General features: G+C 42.8%; 1 long non-coding RNA gene across 1 annotated transcript; it reads left to right on the top strand.

Annotated features, from left to right (window-relative positions):
• The first annotated feature begins 17388 nt into the window (after positions 1 to 17388).
• LOC140593513 (uncharacterized) lies at positions 17389 to 18564 on the top strand. The gene is made up of 3 exons (XR_011993913.1): positions 17389 to 17412; positions 17874 to 18055; positions 18162 to 18564. It is a non-coding gene; the product is annotated as an uncharacterized lncRNA (long non-coding RNA).
• The last annotated feature ends 4788 nt before the right edge of the window (positions 18565 to 23352 follow it).

Here is a 23352-nt window from a genome sequence, read left to right as displayed (position 1 = left end):
GCCGTGAAGCTGAAGAAGGAGGCTTACCGGGAATTATTAGCCCGGGGGTCTCCGGAGGCAGCTGACGGGTACCGGCGGGCCAGGCAGAACGCGGCTCGGGCGGTCGCAGAAGCAAAAACCCGGGCGTGGGAGGAGTTCGGTGAGGCCATGGAAAGCGACTTTCGGTCGGCCTCAAAAAGGTTCTGGCAAACCATACGGAGTATCAGGAGGGGGAAGCAGCTCCTGGTTCCTACTATTTATAGTGGGGGGGGGGGGCTGTTGACCTCACCTGGGGACATCATCCGGAGGTGGAAGGAATACTTTGAGGACCTCAACCCTGCCTCAGATACATCTACGCATACTGCCTTTGAGACATCTGAGGGCACAGAGCCCGAGGGTGCTTGGGGGGGCTTGCCCATCACTGAGGCTGAGGTGGCCGGGGTGGTTAAGCAACTCCGTGGTGGCCGGGCCCCGGGGGTGGACGAGGTCCGCCCGGAGTACCTGAGGGCTCTAGATGTTGTGGGGCTGTCGTGGCTGACACGCCTTCTCAACAGCGCGTGGAGGTCAGGGACAGTGCCGCTGGATTGGCAGACCGGGGTGGTGGTCCCCTTATTTAAGAAAGGGGACCGGAGGGTGTGTTCCAACTACAGGGGGATCACACTTCTCAGCCTCCCTGGGAAAGTCTATTCCGGGGTACTAGAGAGGAGGGTGAGATCGATAGTCGAATCTCGGATTCAAGAGGAACAATGCGGTTTTCGTCCTGGCCGTGGAACGCTGGACCAGCTTTATACCCTTGCAAGGGTACTGGAGGGGGCCTGGGAGTTTGACTATCCAGTCTACATGTGTTTTGTGGATTTGGAAAAGGCCTACGACCGGGTTCCCCGAGGTGCTCTGTGGGGGGTGCTTCGGGAATATGGGGTCCGGGGTCCACTGTTGTGGGCGATCCGGTCCCTGTACGAACGGAGCAGAAGCTTGGTCCGCATTTCCGGCAATAAGTCGGACGTGTTCCAGGTGCGTGTTGGGCTCCGCCAGGGCTGCCCTTTGTCATCGGTCCTGTTTATTATATTTATGGACAGGATTTCTAGGCGCAGCCAAGGCGTTGAAGGTGTCCAGTTTGGTGGCCTCAGGATTGCCTCGCTGCTTTTTGCAGACGATGTCGTCCTGCTGGCTCCATCAGCTGGGGATCTCCAGCAGGCACTGGGGCGGTTCGCAGCCGAGTGCGAAGCGGCAGGGATGAGGATTAGCACCTCGAAGTCCGAGACCATGGTTCTCAGCCGGAAACGGGTGGTTTGCCCTCTTCGGGTTGGGGAAGACGTACTGCCTCAAGTGGGGGAGTTTAAGTATCTCGGGGTCTTGTTCTCGAGTGAGGGTAGGCGAGATCGGGAGCTGGATAGACGGATCGGAGCGGCGTCTGCAGTTCTGCAGGCGCTTAACCGGTCCGTCGTGGCTAAGAAAGAACTAAGCCAAAAAGCCAAGCTCTCGATCTATTGGTCCATCTTTGTCCCTACCCTCACCTATGGTCATGAGCTATGGGTAATGACCGAAAGAACGAGATCGCGAATACAAGCGGCCGAAATGAGGTTTCTCCGCAGGGTGTCTGGGCTCTCCCTTAGGGATAGGGTGAGAAGTTCGGACATCCGGGAGGGCCTCAGAGTAGAACCGCTGCTCCTTCACGTCGAAAGGAGCCAGTTGAGGTGGTTTGGACATCTGGTGCGGATGCCTCCTGGGCGGATACCCGGAGAGGTTTTCCGTGCATGTCCTACAGGGAGGAGGCCCCGGGGCAGGCCCAGGACTCGCTGGAGGGATTATATCTCTCGGCTGGCCTGGGAACGCCTCGGTGTCCCCCCCGAGGAGCTGGTGGGGTTAGCTGGGGAGAGGGAGGTCTGGGTGCCTCTACTGAAGCTGCTACCCCCGCGACCCGAACTCCGGAAAAGCGGCAGATGATGGATGGATGGATGGAAGTTACTGGGGAAACGAGTCGGTCACGGTCAAGTCCGTCCACTAGAGGCTAAAGTCTTGCTATCTCCAAATTTCCCATTCCAACCACTAAGCAAGAAATGCATAGATTTCTTGGAATAATTGGTTATTATCGCAGGTTCTGTAGAAACTTCTCTGATGTTGTGTTGCTTCTGACTAATCTGCTTGGTAAAATGAAAACCCTTTGATTGATCGGCAGATTGTCAGACTGCGTTTGAAAATGCTATGGCGTTACCTTGGCTACGTTCACACTGCCAGCCACATCATTCAATTCCGATTTTTTGCTCAGATCAGATTTGCAGGGCTGTCAAGTTTTGAAGACAGGCAAGAGTGACATTCCACAGGATGCCTTTTCATTGGTTGTTGTGTTGTATTTTACCCAGATACAGTAGTACTATTTTCTGATTGGCTATTGTGTAGGCCCTTTCTTTTTTTTTTTGATTGGCTGGTAAGTGACAGGCTCTTGGGGCAAATCTTGTCCGACTTCATAAAAGAGGCGTGTTTCCGACGGGAAGCGACGTTTTTCTTGACGTTTCATAACGTTTTCATCCGAGTTCCGACTTGGAGAGAAATAATCGAACGCAGCATAATGTCACTCAACTCAGAATTTCCGAGTTCCGAGAGAAAAACGAACGCACCATTAAACTCCAGCGGAGACACGCTTTTATAGTGAGGCGCTACTGTGCCGCGGTCTGGGGAAAAATTGGGCTCTGCGGCATATTAGCCTACAAATTATTTTTCCGCGTGAGAAATACAATGTGTGGCGGGAGTGCGTGACAGTAGACTGAAAAGAGTGACTGTCACTCTCAATGCGTGACACTTGAGAGCCCTGGATTTGTCTATCTTGACGGTTCACATTCATAACTACAAGCGACCTGTAACTGACTAATGTGAATGCATCGGTTCGCCGAAACATCACGCATGCGCACATTGATACGTTTTTACATGGGTAATAAGCTGGTTGTAAAATTGGCACGTTGTGCGGCCATGACCGCTGCACTGATTCGAGTCTTTTGTCTACTTAAATTTTGACTTCAGGCTCTTTATTTTTCTTTGGCATTGTAGCCACGTTCGTGTCCGTGCTGTGCTATTTCTTTGGCAATTATTTCAAATACTACTCTATTACAATAGGTTCCTTCCAGTTTAGCTTGAACAGATTAATTTCCCCAAATATCAATTAAATCCCCACCTTCTCCATCCTTCCACTGACTGTTATCGCAGCTCTCCTCCATTTTTACCTTCCTGCGCTGCCGGTGCAGGCTTATGTTAGCGCATGCGTATAAGCAAAAAGCCACATGAATTCCGATCTGAGCGTTCACATTCAGGTCGCATGGATACATATCAGATTTAGTACAACATATAAAAGTGACACAAATCCGATTTGAAAAGATAAGATTTGCGTGTCCACACAGCCCTGAAAAGATCAGATCTGTGTCACATTAAGGCAAAAAATCCGATTTGAGTCACTTCAGCATGGCAGTGTGAACGTAGCCTTTGTAGCTTCCCAGTTCTTGCAGCTCCAAATTTTCATATGTCATTCAAGTTTGAGGTGGACGCAAGTGCTACTGGAGCTGGTGGTGTGCTTTTACAGGAGGATACTGATGGGCTAGATCACCCCATTTGTTGTTTTTCAAAAAAAGTTTTTGAAACGTCAGTGGAATTGCAGCACCATTGCAAAGGAAGCATTAGCTCTCCTATTATCCTTGCAACATTTTGAGGTCTACATTGGTTCAATCTCTATTCCTGTTGTGGTTTACACAGATCATAATCATATTGTCTTTCTCTCCAGGATGAAAAATGCGAATCAGCATCTTATACGCTGGTATTTGCATTTGCAAGGGTTTAATCTGGAGATCAGGAAAAAAAGGAATTTGATAATGTATTGGCACCCTGTCCTGTTCTTATTAGTAGAATCTGTTTTGGTGATCAACTGTAGATGTTGATTTTTGGTGGTGGGGGTGTTATGTCTCAGAGTATTTGCGGTGCTTTGCTCTGTGACTGCGTTGTGTTGCAGGACATTCCAGTGACGGCGGTGGTTAATTGTTCCTGTTCCTGCCATCGATGATTGGGTGCGCGGCTGTATAAAGGGGTGCTGTTCCCTTGAGAGAGGACACTGCGCTCTTCCAGTCACGTTGTGTCGTCATGACCGCTTTTTGCTTATGTGAGAGACAGGCATTGGCGTTATGCCTTGTTGTTTTTGTTATTGGGTCTTATTTTTCCGTCTTTTGTTATACGATTATTCATATTATTTGTAATAAACCTTTTGTTTTGCTGATTATTTTGTTCGTCGTGTGTTGGAGGCTTTTTGCCGTCTCCTTTCCTTTGTTAAGGTCTCCTAACCCTAGACTGGCACTTAACAATGCTGAAAGGACAAAAGGACCAAGACTGTGTCCCGGATGGGTTGGGTCCTTGCTGATGTCGGTTGTCTTCTTACGCAGGTGGCTACCATACACCGGGTCCACATTCAGAAACTCAGTTCCTGTGATTCTCTGAGCAGTTTTTGCCACCTGGACGAGGACCTTTCTGTTTTCTGAGGTGCAGCTGGTGCACCTCTCAATGGCAAAGAGGAGAAGGAAGCTCTCTATGCTGCTGCAATAAAGTTTACCAGGAACTGAGGGAGGAGTCCAGCTTGTTTCCTTAAGAAGAGCATCAGTTGGCCTTTCTTCAGAAGGTGGGAGGTGTTAAGCAATGTAATGTTATGTACCACTTTATGGGAAATAAACATATTAAAAGCAGAGCTAAAGTCAATGAATAGCATCCTTACCTATTTGTTTGGATGCTCTGGGTGGGACAGGGCTGCATGAAGAGCAATTTAGACAGTATCCTCCATTGATCTGTCTGCTCAGTAACCAACTGATGACTGTCCAGACTGATTGGGGTGAAGGTCTTGATATAGAGTAGCATGAGTTTCTCAAACCAATTCATGACAACTGGGGTTACAGTGACTGGGCAGTAGCACTACACTGTTGATTTTTGGGCACGGGAACGACAGGTAGGGACAGCCGTTTGTTATAGGGAGAGATTGAAAATCCTGGTAAAAACCCCAGCTAACTGATCAGCACAAATTTCAGTGTGTGGCCCAAGACCCTGTCAGGTGTAGCTGTTATGTTGGTGTCTATTTTCATCTGACTGACCTTTACGTTGTAAGAAAAGTACTTGCTCTTGCTTGGTTGGTGCCATTTGAGCTCCAACTATGATATTCTGAGTATGAAAGAGGGTGAAGAAGAGTTTCAGGACTTCATGCAGTGCATCATCGTTGCTGATCTGTGAGATACTGTTCTTATAGTCTGTCATGGTTTTAATACATTTCCACATAGTGCAGTGATTGACCTTCAATGTGCTTTATGTACCTCCAATTGGCTTCTCTGATATCCTTCATCAGCTCCATGTGATTGAAATTTCCTGCCACAATCACAGCTCCCTTGATCATTGCAGTGTTAGAACATTCTGGACTTTACTTGTAATATTACAAATGACAGCATTTGCACTTCATGTGGTTCATTCTTTGCTGTTCAGTCCATAAAGGGATTTGCTCTGTCATTATCAATATTCTCCCAAAATAAATAAACAGGAATACTATGAATTCTGAGAGCTGTTCTGGGTCAGCTTCAAATACAACCAGTTCCAATAGCTCAAACACTGTTATGTTTGATGCTGTGAGAATTTCCCACTTTGTGGTCGTCCAAAGCTACCTGTCTGTCATCTCTGGCCAGGACTGTCAGACCTTCCTCTGCTCTAGTCAGAAAGACACTGGGGAAAAAGTCACATCCTGCTCTCTGTATTTCTCCAATAAGGTGTTGCATGTATATTATTCCTCTCTACATATATTTAGACCAGGGGTCACCAAATATTCTATCCTACTTGGCTTCTGATGAGCCACACCTGCTCCTGGTATTTACCTGAGAACTAGTGTGGCTCATCAGAAGCCAGGTAGGATAGAAAACCTACTGGACAGTAGCTCTCCAGGACCGGAGTTGGTGACCCCTGATTTAGACTGACGTAATCAGTTTACAACTGGCAACGTACCTTGTTTGCATCAACATTCAGTGATTACCTTATTAATAACTACAGCCCTAACCTCTGTTCCATACATGATACATTACACTGCTGAAAACCATTACTGCGGACCCCCAAGGGAGGGTGTACCGTATAGCTCAATGATTACTCATTAAGTACTGTGCAATCTGATCACACAATGATTATTGCCCTTTGCACAGTGTTTTACAGTATTTTGTGCCTTTGGACAAATGAAGCAAAAATCTCTACAAAGCAATACATACAGTGAAAAGTATTCAGACCCGTTCACTTTTCCATATTTTATGTTGTAGCCTTATGCTAAAATTAGATTTAGATTCATTTTTTCTTGCTCAACAATCTACATACAATAGTACACATTGAAATAGCAAAAGCAAGATTTTAGAAACTTTTACAAATTTTTTAAAAGTTGAAATATCACATTGATTCGAGTTTATTATTATGGTCTGCCCCCCTCCTCATGTACTCCTTGTTACCAGTATTTATATGTGCCCCTCCATCCTGTGTTCTCCAGTCCTGGCATTGCTGTGTCTCCGAACTCCACATATGTTCCAGTACAGACCTACTCCCCTTTGTAACTCCCCTAGTAATGTCCCCTTCAGGGGTTTTACCTGTACAAAGGCTGTTTCTGGGGTTTTACTCCTTGCCTCTAGCGAAGTGACACATTGACATATTCAGACCCTTTACACAATACTTAGTGAAAGCTCCCTTTGCAGTGATTACAGCCTTGAGTCTTTGTGGGTGACATGACATGCTTTGTACACCCAGATTTAAGGATTTCTGCCATTTTTTTTGGCAGATCCTCTCAAGCTCTGTCATTTTGGGTGGGGGCTGTCAGTGAATGGCTAGTTCACTCCAGAAATGGTCAATTGGGTTCAAATCCAGACTCTGGCTAGCCGACTCAAAACATTCACAGAATTGTCCCTAAGCCAATCCTGTTTTGTCTCTGCTCTGCGCTTAGGATCATTGTCCTGGAAGGTAAAGCTTTGGCCCAGTCTGAGGTTTAGAGCGCTCTGCAGCAGGTTTTTGTTTAAGACATCAACATTCAGCTTTTCCCTCAGCTCTGACTTGTTTCCCTTCATAGCATGAAGCTGTCACCACCATGCTTCACCACTGGGTTGGTATTGCACAGATGATCAGTGGTATCTGATTTCAGACCTGACATTTGGAGTAAAGATTTTAATCTTGGTTTCATCAGACCAGAGAATCTTGTTTCTCACAGTCAGAGTTCTTTAGGTGATTTTTTGCAAACTGCAAATGAGATTTCATGTGTCCTTTGCTGAGGATTTTACTGAGCCCAAATTGGCTTTAGTGTTGCATGAAAGAATCCATATGTGTGTTCTTGCTACAGACTCGCTCGGCACAGACGAAAGAATCAAGCGCTAGATTCGGGAATTCAGGCAACACGGGATTTAATAACGGGCAAAAACACACTCAAAACAACCAACGATAATGACCAGACAGGGAAACAAACTCGAACGCAGACTTACATATACAGGACTAATTAACAAGACAGGAAACAGCTTGGTAGACCAGTGGTAAAATAACAAGCGAGAAAAGAATAAACCCACACACACAGACGGGGAGTCTTTAAAGGGCCCCTCACAGGTATGATATGTGATCTCAGAGGCCTAGATGGGTGTTGCTTTGTATGTAATCAGGACGTTTGAATAAGCTTGATCCAGTGTGCAGTTTCCCCTGTTAGGATTTCCACATTTCTGCAGAAATGAGGCTGTACTGCCTTGAGATCCGCACGGTAACAGTCTCCCGTAACAATAAAGGCCCCTTCAGGATGTCCCCCTCAGTCTCACACATCCTCTGTGATGATTCAGTAAAACATCCAGCTGCTCAAATGGGCTCCCGAGCAGCCAGTACTGTGGTGGTTACGGGTGCCGTTGTGTCACCTGAAGTTTCCCAGCTGAAGTCTTAAGGAATCAGCAACAACAACAAGATGTCAGCTTCCATGTGTAATTCAGATGTGATTCAATAAAATCAATAAAATTACATTGGCAAGGAGATTAGCTAAATGGCAACAAATATACAGTGAAATGAAAAAACATATAATGTGCTGTAATGACCAAGATTACTCTAGGCTATAACCCCTGCAAACTTGTGATTTCAAACTTGAAACCTCGTGCATTCTGAATTTGGAATGCTGTCAGCCTCAAAAACGACCAGATACAATAGTGGAAGTTTTGCATTTAGTCATGAATACACATAAAATTTAGATTTCAGTCATAGATTTTTATAAAATAGAGATTCCCCTTGTGGGCACCTAAAAATGGTCCCTACAACATCAAACATTTCCAGGATGATATGCATTTCATGAATTTCGTGACTTTTTGTGAACAAAATGCATTTTGCAAATTATAGAAAGCCAACAGCTGCTCCTTCTGTTATCAGTATGAATATCAATAGTCTTTATTTAGTAACAAGCTTGCAATACAGTAAATGTGCAACTCAAATTTAACTACTGGCTAAATAAAACTTTAGATATTAAACAATAATATGCAGTTAAAATGTATACGATTTGGAAGATAGGAAATAAAGTTGCAGGAGAATTAGGCTACTGTTTTAAAAAATAACAAATTAAAGATACTGACATATATTATGCAGTAAAAGATGATAGGAAAAAATATTATAGGAGAATAAAAAAGTGGCTGAAATGTAATTTCATAAAATTGTTCTTCATATTTTGCCAGGCAGACAGGAGGCATTACTGAAAGAAGAGCTGGTCCAGCCTTTCCTTCACCACCTGAACCCAAGGAACACTGGGATCGACACACACTTCTTTGCCCTTTTTGGTGTGAAATCTGAAAATGAAAAATAAAATAACATGAGTCTGTTTGTCACTTGTTAGAATCCTTCTCCATATACATCTGATCCCGAACTACAAGTCAGTTCTGTTATAGACATTTTGCACACAACACACTTAAAATTTCAAAGCAGTAATAGTTCAAAACAATACACGAATAAAGTAAATATTTACATAATTCCGGGTTTACTGCAGTCCCCTCTGGTCTCTGCATATCCAACTACCTGCTGTATCCCCAGTTCTCCAGGAAAGTATGTAAAACAGCACTTGTCTGGTTGATTGCCATCTGGAGAGATATGAAGAACAGAAAATGTATATACAGGCTACATAAAAATATATACAGCCGCTCTGAATATAAACATAAAAAATGCACATCGAAAAAACTCACAATTGGGTCTGTAACCTGGTTCTCATATCAAAGAAATGTAAAGAATCTTAAGTCCTGGACTTAAATCTAAGTCCTAATAAAAGCTATGAGATGCTGCAGACTTACTGTGAGCCAGAGTGGAGGACAGCAGCACTGTCATCAGGAGGAAGAAGGCAGAGATCTGATGGGACTTCATGATTCCACTGGACGTTTGTGAAGATCAGCGTCGCTTCTGCAGCTAAACTGTGGCCAGCAGAGCCGAACCACGACCTTTTAGAGGGGTTGTGTGACTGCAGGTGGCGGGGGGGTGGGGAAGGGTGGAGTTGTGGGGTGGGCATGGCCACCCCACGGTGAATCCTGGCCACCCTATTGGCCACCCCAAGCATTGCATCACAGTCGTCGCTATTTTTTTATCCCACATGGAACCTTTCCTGCACTGCAACGTTTCTACCACTTTTGCTACGTGAACACATCCTGTCTTCAGATGATTGGCGCGGTCAGATTCTGAAAACTGCAGTCTGTAGCAGTGGTTCAGACCCTAATCATCAACAGATAGCGACTTTTTATGTCAGTTGTCCCACCCGTGACTCTATGTATGTACGTATTTAATGGTTTAGGACCCATAGCAAGCTAACTCACAGGCAAGAATAGCTAAAAGTTAGCAGTAGCTATGCATGTGTACAAATCATATGACGTAATCTTCCACATTTACATTGTTCAGTAAGCTTTTATTCAGTTAACTTTTTTAAGTTTTAAAAGTTTTAAGTGTATAGTTCAAGCGAGCAAAGACTATTGACTTGAACAATTTTGATAATCGTTTTGCTGCAAACCACAACAATCACAGAATACAGCTGTTGTGAGGCTATGCCCAGGGCACACAAGCTAGAAAGTGGTCAGCTCATTTAAGATGAGAGATGCTTTATAATCCTCGGCTGTGAAGGAAAAAAGGTCAAGAGGTTTTGATACAGAAGTTATTTTTGTATTTATATTGTGAAAAATATAATCAATAGTTGCTCACTTAATGTTTTTTTGCGTCTATATATACCTTGCTTGTGGTCCGAATATTTTCGTTTTGTTTTAAGCCCTACGATGGCTCCCAAGCATCCTGCATCTTCTAAGCCTTCTGGTAGTAATGAGCCTAAGCGCCAGAGGAAGACCGTGACCATTCAGGAGAAGGTAAAACTCCTGGATATGCTTCGGGAAGGAAAGCGTTACGCGGACGTCGCTCGCCATTATTATGATCTTATTTTTACATATTCCATTTCGTACAGAGAGAGAGAGAGATGTGCACACGCACACACACTTATTATTATTATTATTATTATTATTATTATTATTATTATGTTACTCATATCCTTAGCCCAACATACACATATCATATGTGTTGTTTTAATAAGTTTGCATGTGTTTAAAGCAGTGGTTCTCAAACTGGGGGCCGCGGCCCCCTGGGGGGCCACCAGATGGCGCTAGGGGGGCTGCATCGAAATTGTAGAATCTAAAAAAAAAAATTACCTGTATGTAAATCAGGCTTATCAACCTATGTAAAATATAATGTATTTAAAAAAAAATATATAAGTATAAAAAAAAGTAAATATAAATTTTACGTAGCACACTACGCTGCTATGGACATCATAAATTAATGTTCAGTATTCAGTACTTTTGTTGCACTTTTCAGACAATGGTAGTTTTACTGTCAAAACTGTTTTAATACAATGTTATATTTTGTGAAATGTAAATTTAACAAACCAGAGAAATAAAGACTACAAACAGAATCTAAAATCTAAAATTAAGTAAAATTGTAAGTTTGAGGATGTTTTTGTCGCGTCGGCAGGCAGGCGAGCCGGGAAGCAGGCGAGATCAGCCGGAGATACGGGTAAACGAGTTTTAATTGTAACGAAAGGTGAGACAGGCATGGACATTAACGTACAATACAATGACGGATCTGACAAGACGTACTCAGACGTGGACTAAATACACAAGACTAGCCAGAAATAACAGGACACAGGTGATCACAATCAGGACTTGACACGAGGTAATGAGGGGGCGTGGCACACACGAGAATCGTACGGAGCTGGGCGTGGCAGTTTTGCGTCATGATTTTTTTTTTGAGGAGGGGGGCCACAAAAGGATTCACCCTACACAAGGGGGCCTCCTGCTGAAAAAGTTTGAGAACCACTGATGTAGTGCATTAATGAGTGTCCTTCTACTGGAGAGAATGTGATGTAGTGTATTAATGAGTGCCCTTCTAGTGGAGGGGATGTGATGTAGTGTATTAATGAGTGCCCTTCTAGTGGAGGGAATGTGATGTAGTGCATTAATGAGTGCCCTTCTACTGGAGAGAATGTGATGTAATGTATTAATGAGTGCCCTTCTATTGGAGACATGTAGTGTATTAATGCGTACCTTTCGAGTGGAGGGGATGTGATGTAGTGTATTAATGAGTGCCCTTCTAGTGGAGGGACTGTGATGTAGTGTTGTAATGAGTACCCTTCTACTGGAGGGAATGTGATGTAGTGTATTAATGAGTGCCCTTCTAGTGGAGTGAATTTAATGTAGTTTAGTAATGAGCGCCCTTCTAGTGGAGGGACTGTGATGTAGTGTATTAATGAGTGCCCTTCTACTGGAGAGAATGTGATGTAGTGTATTAATGAGTACCCTTCTAGTGGAGGAATGTGATGTAGTGTATTAATGAGTACCCTTCTAGTGGAGGGAATGTGATGTAGTGTATTAATGAGTAGCCTTCTAGTGGAGGAATGTGATGTATTGTATTAATGAGTGCCCTTCTAGTAGAGGGAATGAGATGAAGTGCCTGATGAAGAGAAAAATATGTCTGATGGTTGCCCTCGCAGTGAAGGAAATGAGAAATGGTACCCCACTGTGACATATAGTTTCCAGTAGAGGTGAGAAAAGTAAATGAAATAATGTACCCTCTAGGTGTTCCTATGTGTAAGAACATGAGGCATCTAGCTTGCTTCTGTAGTCGACAAAACACTAGTTGAATAATCTTAATCAGGGATGAACACTATTTTGTCAAACATTGTGTCCCATTCTACTAGAATTAGAATTTAGTGATTAATTGTCATTATAGACACACATTGCATAACAACGAAATGTGTCCTCTGCATTTAACCTGTATGTGACTTTGGGACATACTGTAGCAGGGGGCAGCTAATTCAGTGCCTGGGGGTGATACCTTGCTGGTCGGGGATTCGAACCTGCAAACTTTCAACTACAAGTGTGCTTCCCTAACCATTAAGCGACCACTGCCCATTGTGGGGGGAGGGGGGTCCACACACCGCACAATAAATGCTCTTTTTATTTTTCTATCCTTGCCCTTCAAACTGCTCCAGTCCGCCACTGCTTGTAAGCACCTAGACCAATCAGGGTCACAGGGGAGCACAGGGCACGTGGCTGTGGTACAGCCTGGATGGGATGGCAGTCCATCACATTATTATATACACAAGCGTTTAAATACCAAGTTTAAGAGATCAAAAACAATTGGCTTTGCATATTCAAACTAGCAAAATATACAAAAGTACTATCTCACTAAAACAATAAGTAATAGAATTATTAAAATAATTACAGGCATTTAAAACCACCGGATGCAAGTCGTTTTGGGCATATCTCTATTGCAGCTGTCCGTCACACATACATTACTGTGTGCATAATGTGTTACAAGTAACATACGGACAGGGGATCATTATATAGCTGCCATTGCTGCCCTGCACCAGTTAAGACGTAAGACTGCACTGATTCCCACTAATTGAAATGCATCTTTTAAACATGTATTGTATATTCTAGCGCTTATTTACAATTCCATAGTCCATAATTTTATTACCATTGCAATGTACAGTTTCAGATATGTTTGTTTGTTCCTTTGACCTTGAGGTTTTTGTTTCAGTAAAACATACTCTTTGACTAAAACTGGTTTTGTCTGTGTTATAACTAGACAGGATTAATGAGATTATGTTCATGAATAGACAGTAGTTGTAAAGACTACAGTGTTTGATTCTCTTACTCTGTACATAGAAAAGATGAGCAGAGGGACTTGTCTGTGTTGTATACTTGTGATTGGCATTTAGAATATTTTCTGTAATTTTATTAACTATTAGCTGATGAATTTAAACTAAGTAAAACATCCCCACCACCCTGGCCAGAAAAAGCAGCTGGAAGATGAATGGATGGAGGCCTACATATGGTATATGCAAGAAAGCAAGGGCCCCCTCTCCTGGTCATTCTTGGTATCAACCTGAAAGCAGTAGGTCAGATATTTTGACATGTGAAAGATAGTGTTCAGCATGTGACATACACTATGCAGTGTTTCTCAAACCAGTCCTCGGGGAACCCCAGACAGTCTAGGTTTTTTTTCTCTCTCCCAATAACCTAAGAGCTGGGAGGAAGCAAAAACATGGACCGTCTAGGGGTCCCTGGGAACTGGTTTGAGAAGCACTACACCATAGGGCCTAAAGCCACTTCATCCAAGGGTGACCACCATGTGAAAGTGACAAGTGTCAGGAGAATTCAACACCTTAGACAACAAGGCTCTAGAATGACAACTGTGAAAAGCCTTCCTATCCTTAGTCATGTATTTGTTTATTTTTGTATAATATCATAACCATGGATTTCTTGTTAAAATTCATGAATCATTTTTACCCCAGAGTGTAGAACAGCTGTTCCTTCATTGAATTTGTTTGGCCCTGATGGTTATAACATGTTTCTTGCAGGACAGGGCGCCAACCCATCACAGGCTTCAAAAATAGCCAGTTACTATACAATTAACAATAGCAGAACATCTGTCTGTGCTTAAAAATTGATATATGTGATTATGTATGTCTGTATGTAAGAACATGTGTATGTTTGGTGCTGTGAGAATTTCCCACTTTGTGGTCATGCCAAGCTACCTGTCTGTCATCTCTGACCTGATTCTCAGACCTTCTTCTGCTCTATTCACAAAGACTTTGGCCCTCGTGTTTGTCCTATAAGGTGTTGCATGTATTTTTCCTCTCTATATACACAGTGGCCATAACATTAAAATTACTGAGATACATGAAATACTGTGGGCAACTTTCAACTTCTTCCATGTCCCAGAGGGAATAACAAAACTAGTCAAAGCCGACTTCCAGGACCTACAGTTCTGTGTTACAAGACAGGACAGTACCATCGCCTGGCAGCAGCCTCTACTAGAGGGGCGGGCTGCACCATCTCTCCCCTGGACGTCACCATGGCAAAAGGAGCTCATTATTCAAAGGTCATGGTGGGTTGGTGGGGAATGACATGACAACAATCACAACAACAAAAGCATGCACCAAATGCCAGCTGGGTAAACTTCAGGAAAACATTGGTTGGGTGCGAATGGAGATCAAACCCAGCAAATCCTGCAGCATCTCCATTGTCACAGGTTGGCTCACCAACAAGAGGTCACAAGCTAATACCAACAATCATGGAGAAGCCCATCAAAAGCCTTGGCTGTTGGTACATCACAGACCTCAAAGACTCACAATATTTGGAACAAATCAGGCAGGACACAATCAGTGGCCTCAAGAAAATTGACAACACTGCTCTCCCTGGGAAGCTGAAGCTGTGGGGAGAAAGTATGGGTGAAGCCCTACGTGACACAGTCAGAACATGCAGAGTGCGGTGAGATTCAAACCCCCACCTTGGGGGTATGAGGTGACTGTGCAGCCCATACAGGAAATGTCTGAGTCTTTTTGATACTTGCGAAGTCTTGTGCTACTTTACCATGCATAGATCTGACGACCGGTGTGTGTGACTGGGGGTCAGTGTGTGACAGTTTACATGTATCTACAGTATGTGTGTTTGTTCTTACCATGTGGAGTACCTCTGTTCAAGAGTTAGTCAACACCTGCACTTCTTGTGAAGGTTCAGAGTCAATGCAGTGGACAAAAATATTGTGTCGTTATTTTACAGAGCAGCCATTGAATTGCTTATTTTCTATGCCATTACAACATGGGATGGAAATTTGACTGTTAAATTTAGATCACGACTCCAAAACTTGATCAGAAAAGCGGCTAAAATAATCAAAGTAATGCCCCCATCCTCTCTACAAGAGATCTTGGATGTAGGATCACACATGCACATATCACAGAGCTTAAATTCCAGGTGGCCTGAGACAAGGCCTAGCCTGGTACGAGAGGTACACATTGGCCTAGGCACCAAAGGGGGGTTAGTGACCCCCCCCCCCCACACACACACACACACACGCACACACACACACACAGATAACAAGGGAGGCCAGCACTCCAACTTTTATTGCCAAAGATTTAGGGACCTACAGACAGCAGAGTGGACCTCAAGGACAGGGGTCCCTCGACTTGGCACACAACCCCCTCCCCATCCATCCTGCCTTACATACCATGGACTCACCCAACACCCTAAAGGAAGTTTGTATGTGTCCTTAAACAATCTTGATTCCAAATCTGGTCAGTGGTTACCAAAAAAGTGTATGTATCAAAAGTTACACCAGCTTAATGAAAATCATCAGTAAAGGGGAATCAGTCTGGTCATAAATCCCAAAAGGCCTGCCTCAGACCCCCTCTGAAAGCCCGCCAAATGGATGGTCAGCCATTGGTCCAGGAGTCGAATTCCTGGTCATCCCTATTCATGAACTTTAGACTATAAAACCTGGCACCTCAGAACAAAGCCAGGGGAGGAGCAGAAAGACCATCAGCCCTAAGAGAGGCAGAGAACATCAGCCCAGGAGAAGAGAAGCCCACAAGAAACCCTCCAGGTAAGGCCCAGCTGGACAGAGAACTGGAACCAAGACAAAGCTTCACAAGGAGAGAATCCAAAGGGGCTGCACTCCAATAACTGCTCCGATGCCACGCCTTCCTGAGTGCCATCATCCCATCAGCTCATCAGCCTCTGCAACCAACTGCCAAGACTACCCCCCCCCCCCCACTCTGCAACCAAGTAAACCAACTTCCTCTTATTCTAACAACCTAAGCTGTTCTGTTAACCTGCTATATGACTTTAGGGTCGTGTTTCCACAAACTGTGCTTGCTTTGCAGAACAGTATTTCCCTTTTAAGGTTACTCATTTAAATCGGGTCACTGCATTTCCATAATTACATTGCTTATTTCTATTCCGTTATTTCATGTTTGTTGTTTGTGTTAAGTGTGATGTTAGTCTTATGTTAGTTGTAGTGTTAGGAATAAATGCATGTCTTTTACACAACTCCAGACTGCTCACAATAGTCCCTGCCTCTGTGCGGTCTTGCTACACACTCTGAAACCTCAAACTCGCCTGAAATATCTCTCTCATCGGCCGTGAGTGGAACTTCGCTACCAATCGTTTACATTACCTGGTGATGCAGCTCGGTGGACGAGCCTTCTAACCCAGGTTACTAAGCAATACTGGTAATTAGTGAATCCCATTTAAGTCTCACATTAACAGACTCACGTGGATACTGCAATTGAGTTTGGAGGAGCCGACCATTCGGCATAACAATTGGTTAATAATCAGCATTAAATAATAATTAATTACAATTTTATTAATTTCAAAACATATTGGTGGAGATACTAATAATTCATCCATGGAGGAGGAGGAGACAGGGCCTTAAAATAATCAGTGATACTGTTGTCATTGTTCATAAGGAGTATAAGCTGATGCTTTCAGGCAGGAGATGCAGGTTACCAACCTGTAAGTTGAACAGGTACAAACCTTTATTAGTTCTACTATCAATTTGTCAGGGTCAGCACAAGTCCTCCTCAACCTTTCATGCCCCCCCCCCCATTTGGCCAGCAGGTGTCACTGGCCATCCTGTCCTCCCTGTGTCCTACAAGCCCTTAGTGTTTTCCCAGCCCCCTCAGACTGCTGTGTAACTCTATGGGCTGAGTGCATGGCTACAAACCCTTTGGTCATGAGTTTGAGACCAGCTTCCTACTTATTTGTAATTATTGGATTTTGTTCCCCAGTGTTTATTTTATATTTCAGTTTTCTTGGTCCTAGTTTTTGGTTTGCGTTCTGTTTGTGGTTTTACTAGGTCTCTGTGTTTGTGATTATATATTACTTGTCTTTGTTATATTCTTCTGTTTCATAGCTTCCCTGTTGGTCTCTTGGTTCCTTGATTAAGTTGATTTGACCCCCCTGTTTCCCTGTCCATCATGATTATTCTACCTGATTGCTCCTTGTCCTGCACCCTCCCTGATTGGTTAAATGTTCCATGTCTCACTCCTCCTGCTTCATTGCCTGGTTTGGTTTGTGTATTTATGTTCCTGCTGTAGGTCGATTCCTTAGTTGGTCATTGTGTTAGAATGTTCATGTTCCTGTGTGCTATGTTTGTTACTCTGGCAAATACCTGGCAGACACAGATATCACCTTACGAATGTGCTTCTTAATATAAATACATGTATTACCTGCTGCTGGGTTTGTCTGAGAAAGCAGCTGCTCCTTCTGTTATGAGCATGATGAGTTTGATGATGAAAGAAGCATAAATGTAGTGAACACTGGCGATGTTTGTTTGATTTTGCTTGTTTTTAGTGTTGTGCTTCTGTGTGTTCTGCATCTCCTTTGGGTCTGTGTGTGATTATACTATTTCCAGTCCCTACGTGTCCTCCTAGATGTCTTTTGGTGTTAGATTTGCTTCATATTAGTTATACTTTAGTTAGTCCTGTTTTTTTTTTTTTTTTTTTTTTTTTTTTTAAATCTGTTAATTTTTGATCCCTCATGTTGCCTGTTAAGGATCAGCCCAGAGGCATCCCACCTGCATCACTGCGGTCACGCCCCCTGGGGAATCCCTGTCATTCGTTTATGCCTGACCGGGAGAACCCGACCTCCATGATTGTCCAGGCAGCTCTGCTTTGGAGCCACACCCTGCCCAGCTGCTCCTTCTCTCCCTCCGAGTCAGACACCTATATGGGGAGGTCAGGCTCACCTGCCTGTAGCGAGATCTTCATGGTGTTGCATGAGTTTGAGCATTTTCTTCCAAGTTTACCCTTCTGTGTACCAACATCTTCTTTTGTTTCTTAGACCCCGATACCTGCCTAGCCTGTCAAAGCCTGAAGCCGTTTGCACGACCCTTGCCCGTCGACAGGATTCCAATCTTCGCCTCCCCCCATCTACGACCGAAGCTGACCCATGCCCAGTTACCCGACCCGATTCATCGCCTTTGTTCTCTGCCGCCTGACCCCAATTGCCCGACTGCTACACCTGCCTCCACAACTCCACCTCAGCTACTTGTCGGCAGGCTTCACAACCACGGTTTGTCCCATCTGGGTGATTTCGTTGCTGTTTTGCCATCTTGGATAAAGCTCATCTCTCATACTGATCTATGTCAGTTTCTATTTTTGTTACTCCTGTCTGTACCTTTGTTTTCCACTTACCCTTTTATATATTTGTTATTAATAAAACCCCTTTGTCTGAAGAGCCGTTACATGGATTGTCCTTTCTGCGTCATGAGCTGCTGTAACACCATTCGTCAAGACGTAAATAGCTGTGAACAAATTGGGTTAAGTGTTTGTGCATATTTATATAAAAATACATCATGACACAGAGTACACTGAGCTCAGCTGTGTATAGGCAGAGAGGCTGATCGAACTTGTTAGTCCAACGCATCCCACAGATGATTGATATACCCATGATGCAACTGAAAACGGGATTCACCAACCAGGTGACCTATTCTACTGATCCTAGGTCCTGTTCCATTGCTTGCGTGTCCATTGTAGGTGCTTTTGACAGTGGCCTGGGGTTAGCATGGCTACTGTGATGGATTTATATGTCTATGCTTACATACCTAGAGAATGCACACTTATATTACTCATTCTTGCATTGTATGTTTCTCTAATTGTACTGTACCTTTAAGATGCTCACCAGCCAGAAGAATATTGTTTTGTAAATGAAATGATATAAATGAAAAGCCTGAGTCAGCCACCATAACCTCTCAGTAGTATTTATTATGTAACAGGCATGCAAAACAGTACATGTGCAATTCAAACTACTGGTTAAATAAAACTTTAGATATTAAAATGTAAAAGGCAGTTAAAGTGTATATGATTTGGAAGATGACAGGAAATAAAGTTACAGAAGAATTGAACTACTGTTTTCAAAAATTATAATATATAGTTACTAAAGTACAAAAATGCAACAAAAGTTTGATTTGGACGATGATAGGAAATAATGTTACAGGGGAATAAAAAATGTAATTTCATAAAATTGTTCTTCATATTTTGCCAGTCAGGAAGGAGGCATTACTGAAAAAAGTTCTGGTCCAGCCTTTTCTTCACCACCTGAACCCAGCGAACACTGGGATCGACACACACTTCATTCCCCTTTTTGGTGTAAAGTCTGAAAATGAAAAATAAAATGACACGGGTCTGCTGGTCACTTGTTAGAATCCTTCTCCATATACATCTTACCATAAACTACAAGTCAATTCTGTTATATTTTGCATGTGACAACTAAATTTTGTGATTTAAAGTTTTCAAAGGATACATAAAAAGAGTAAATATTTACATAATTCCAGGTTTAGGGCAGTCCGTTCTTGTCTCTTCATATCTACTTATGAGCTCCATCCTCAGTCTTCCAGGAAAATGTGTAAAACAACATTTTTCTGGTGTTTTGGCATCTGGATAGATATGAAGAACAGAAAATGTATATACAGTCTACATACAAAAAATATCTACAGCCACTCTGAATATATACATGAAAAATGCAAAGTCAGAACTGGATTCATGTCTCACAAATAGATCAGTAACCTTTGAATCATTAAAATCTCAAATACTGACCATCTGGCCATCACAATATGGATCAGTTATTTTTAGTTGTTAATCTGTACCGTCAACAGTGTTAGTCTTATTTTAAATGATGAAATCTGTATTATTCTAATATTATTTAGAAATATTCCTTACATCCCATCCTTTCACAAAGTAACTATTACATGAGTGTTCATTTCCATATCAAGATATATATGCCCCCCCCCCCCACTGGTAGGGCAAATTTGCTCCCCCCAGTGTTACACTCCTTCCTACACCACTGTTTACATCTCATAGTTGAGTCTGAAACCTCGTATTTCATATGAAAGACACTTGAAAATGCACAGAAGTACTGACAAAGTCCTGATGAAAGCTGTGAGATGCTGCAGACTTACTTTGAGCCAGAGTGGAGGACAGCAGCACTGTCACCAGGAGGAAGAAGGCAGAGATCTGATGGGACTTCATGATTCCACTGGACGTTTGTCAAGATCAGCGTCTCTTCTACAGCTAAACTGAGGCCAGCAGAGTCGAACCACAACCTTTTAGAGGGGTTGTGTGACTGTAGGTGGAGGGGGTGGATGAAAAATGAAAGAAAAAACATTTAGAACTTAATGCACCTGAAATAGACTGACCACATACAAGGCGGAGGAGCAGAATTTGCTGGGACTGACATCACATGCATTCTGAGCATGACCTATAAGGTATTTACACTGGCTGCAATGCATGATCGCTATTGGTTGTTTGTCAAACCACGTAGTGCCATCTGGCTGAGTGTGTGGTAGCCTTCTAACTAAGCCATACCTAGCAGAGTCCAAATTAATTTATTTCCTCTTAGTTCTGGTTCAAGCCATCCACAGTCATATCTTAATACTCTTCTGAGGGATCCCAGTCAGAAACATAGTGACTGATCAAATTTCTCCGTATACCAAAGAATATATCCTATATATCCAGCTATCCTACTTATAAGCAAGTAGGATAGCTGCTTGTAAGCACTTATGCCAGTCAGGGTCACAGGGCGGCATAGGGCATGTGGCTGGGGTACAGCCTGGATGGGATGGTAGTCCACTAATTGAAATGCATCTTTTAAACATGTAATGTATATTCTAGTGCTTATTTACATTCCATAGTCCATAATTTTATTACCATTGCAACTTACAGTTTCAGATGTGTTTGTTCCTTTGACCTTGAGGTTTTTGTTTCAATAAAACATACTCTTTGACTAAAACTGGTTTTGTCTATGTTATAACTAGACAGGATTAATGAGATTATGTTCATGAATAGACAGTAGTTGTAAAGATTACAGTGTTTGACTCTCTTACTCTGTACATAGTAGAAAAGATGAGCAGAGGGACTTGTCTGTGTTGTATACTTGTGATTGGCATTTAGAACATTTTCTGTACTTACATTAATTATTAGCTGATGAAGTAAAACATCCCCACCACCCTGGCCAGAAAAAGCAGCTGGAAGATGAATGGATGGAGGCCTACATATGGTATATGCAAGAAAGCAAGGGCCCCCTCTCCTGGTCATTCTTGGTATCAACCTGAGAGCAGTAGGTCAGTTATTTTGGCATGTGAAAGATAGTGTTCAGCATGTGACATACACTATGCAGTGTTTCTCAAACCAGTCCTCGGGGACCCCCAGACAGTCTAGGTTTTTTCTCTCTCCCAATTCACTGAGAGCTGGGAGGGAGCAAAAACATGGACCGTCTGGGGGTCCCCAATGACTCGTTTGAGAAGCACTACACCATAGTGCCATAAGAAATGGAAAATTCATCATATATTTATTCTCTAACAATACAGCTTGAGTAATATCAGGACATATTGCACATTAAAACTCCCACTGTACCTTCTTGACAGTCTCTGTACCATCAATTGCTAGTAAATTTGCTATAGTGAATTGTTTTGAAAAAACAACTTTTTGAAAAAAGTAAAGGCTTAGCAAATCCATATTTCTATATCGGCTATTGAGTATGTTTTTGAAAGAAGGTGCGGATAGAAATAAAATATGTGGAAGGTGCAAAGCCACCTCATCCAGGGGTGACCAGAAAGACAAGTGTCAGGAGAATTCAAGACATTAGACAAGAAGACTTTTTCTAGAACCTTTTTCTAGAAGTTATTTTATCTATTTGCTTGTTTTTGTCTAATATCCTGACCACTGATTTCTTGTTAAAACCATGAACCATTTTGCACCAGAGTGTAGAACAGCTGTTCCTTCATTGAATATGTTTGGCCCTGGAGCTATGAGGTGACTGGCAGCCCATACAGGAAACACTAGATGACATATAACAGAGTGTCAGGCCAAGAAGAGTGAGAGAGCAAAATGAAACCATGGTTTGTGTTTTATTCCTGCATAACTGTCTTACACATCTTGGCAAAGTCTCACTAGAGAACATGCTGCTTGTTGTGTCAAACTGTAAGGTGCTGCAAATCCATCTTTACTGAGAATTCAGTTTCATGTCAGTCTGTTACAAGTAACTGATTATAATACAAACTGCATAAAATTACAAATCGCCTTTTTCATATTCAAGCATGGTGAATGGTGTATGGTGTTACTCCACCACAACCAGAGCTGAAGACCTGCGTGTGTGTGTGCGTGTCTGTGTGACTGTGTGTGGGTTATGTATACACTACCGTGCAAAAGTCTTAGGCAGTCAAAGGAAATGTTTAATGCTATTTATATGGATAGTAAAGGTAAATGTGCTCAGAACAAAAAACACAATTTAACATTAGTACATATGAAAATTAATAGTTTAGAACATTTTGTTTGGTTACTTACACTGCCCGGCCAAAAAAAATGTCGCCATTTGAATTTATACTAGCAAATACTTAAGAGCCAATGACTGGATCATTATTACAGCTCAGCAACGTTATGCAGCAATAAAGTGAAGTCAGCTGAGTACCTGAATCTACTGAATGGCCAGGTTATACCTCCATCCATCATCAATGGATTTTTTTCTTCCCTGTTGGCATGGGCATATTCCAGGACAAGAATGCCAAGATTCATTGGGTTCGAATTGTCAAAGAGTGGTTCAGGGAGCATGAGGAACCATTTTCAAGCATGACTTGGTCACCTCAGAGTTATGACCTTAACCTCATTGAAGGTCTCTGGGATGTGAGGAAGGAGGCTTTATGAAGTGGTTCAACTCACTTGTCAATACAGAATTTTGGTGAGAAATGAATGCAAATCTGGATGAAAATAAAAGGGTGAGATGTGACATAAGCTTGTGGAAACAATGCCATGATAAATGTGCACCATAATCAAAGCTAAAGGCGGTCCAATGAAAATTCAAATGGCAATTTTTTTTTGGCCGGGCAGTGTACAGTATGTTATCTGTAATTGTCTTTTTCATATGCCCACCAACCAAAGAATTGTTGTTTTGTAAATTAAACGGTTTGAATGAAAAACCTGAGTCAGCCACCATTAACTTTCAATACACTTTAATCAGTGTATTTTGGCATACAAAGCAA

The sequence above is a fragment of the Paramormyrops kingsleyae genome, chromosome 12 (assembly GCF_048594095.1).
Source record: "Paramormyrops kingsleyae isolate MSU_618 chromosome 12, PKINGS_0.4, whole genome shotgun sequence".
NCBI classification, from domain to species: Eukaryota; Metazoa; Chordata; class Actinopteri; order Osteoglossiformes; family Mormyridae; genus Paramormyrops; species Paramormyrops kingsleyae.
This window is presented reverse-complemented; position numbering and strand designations above follow the sequence as displayed.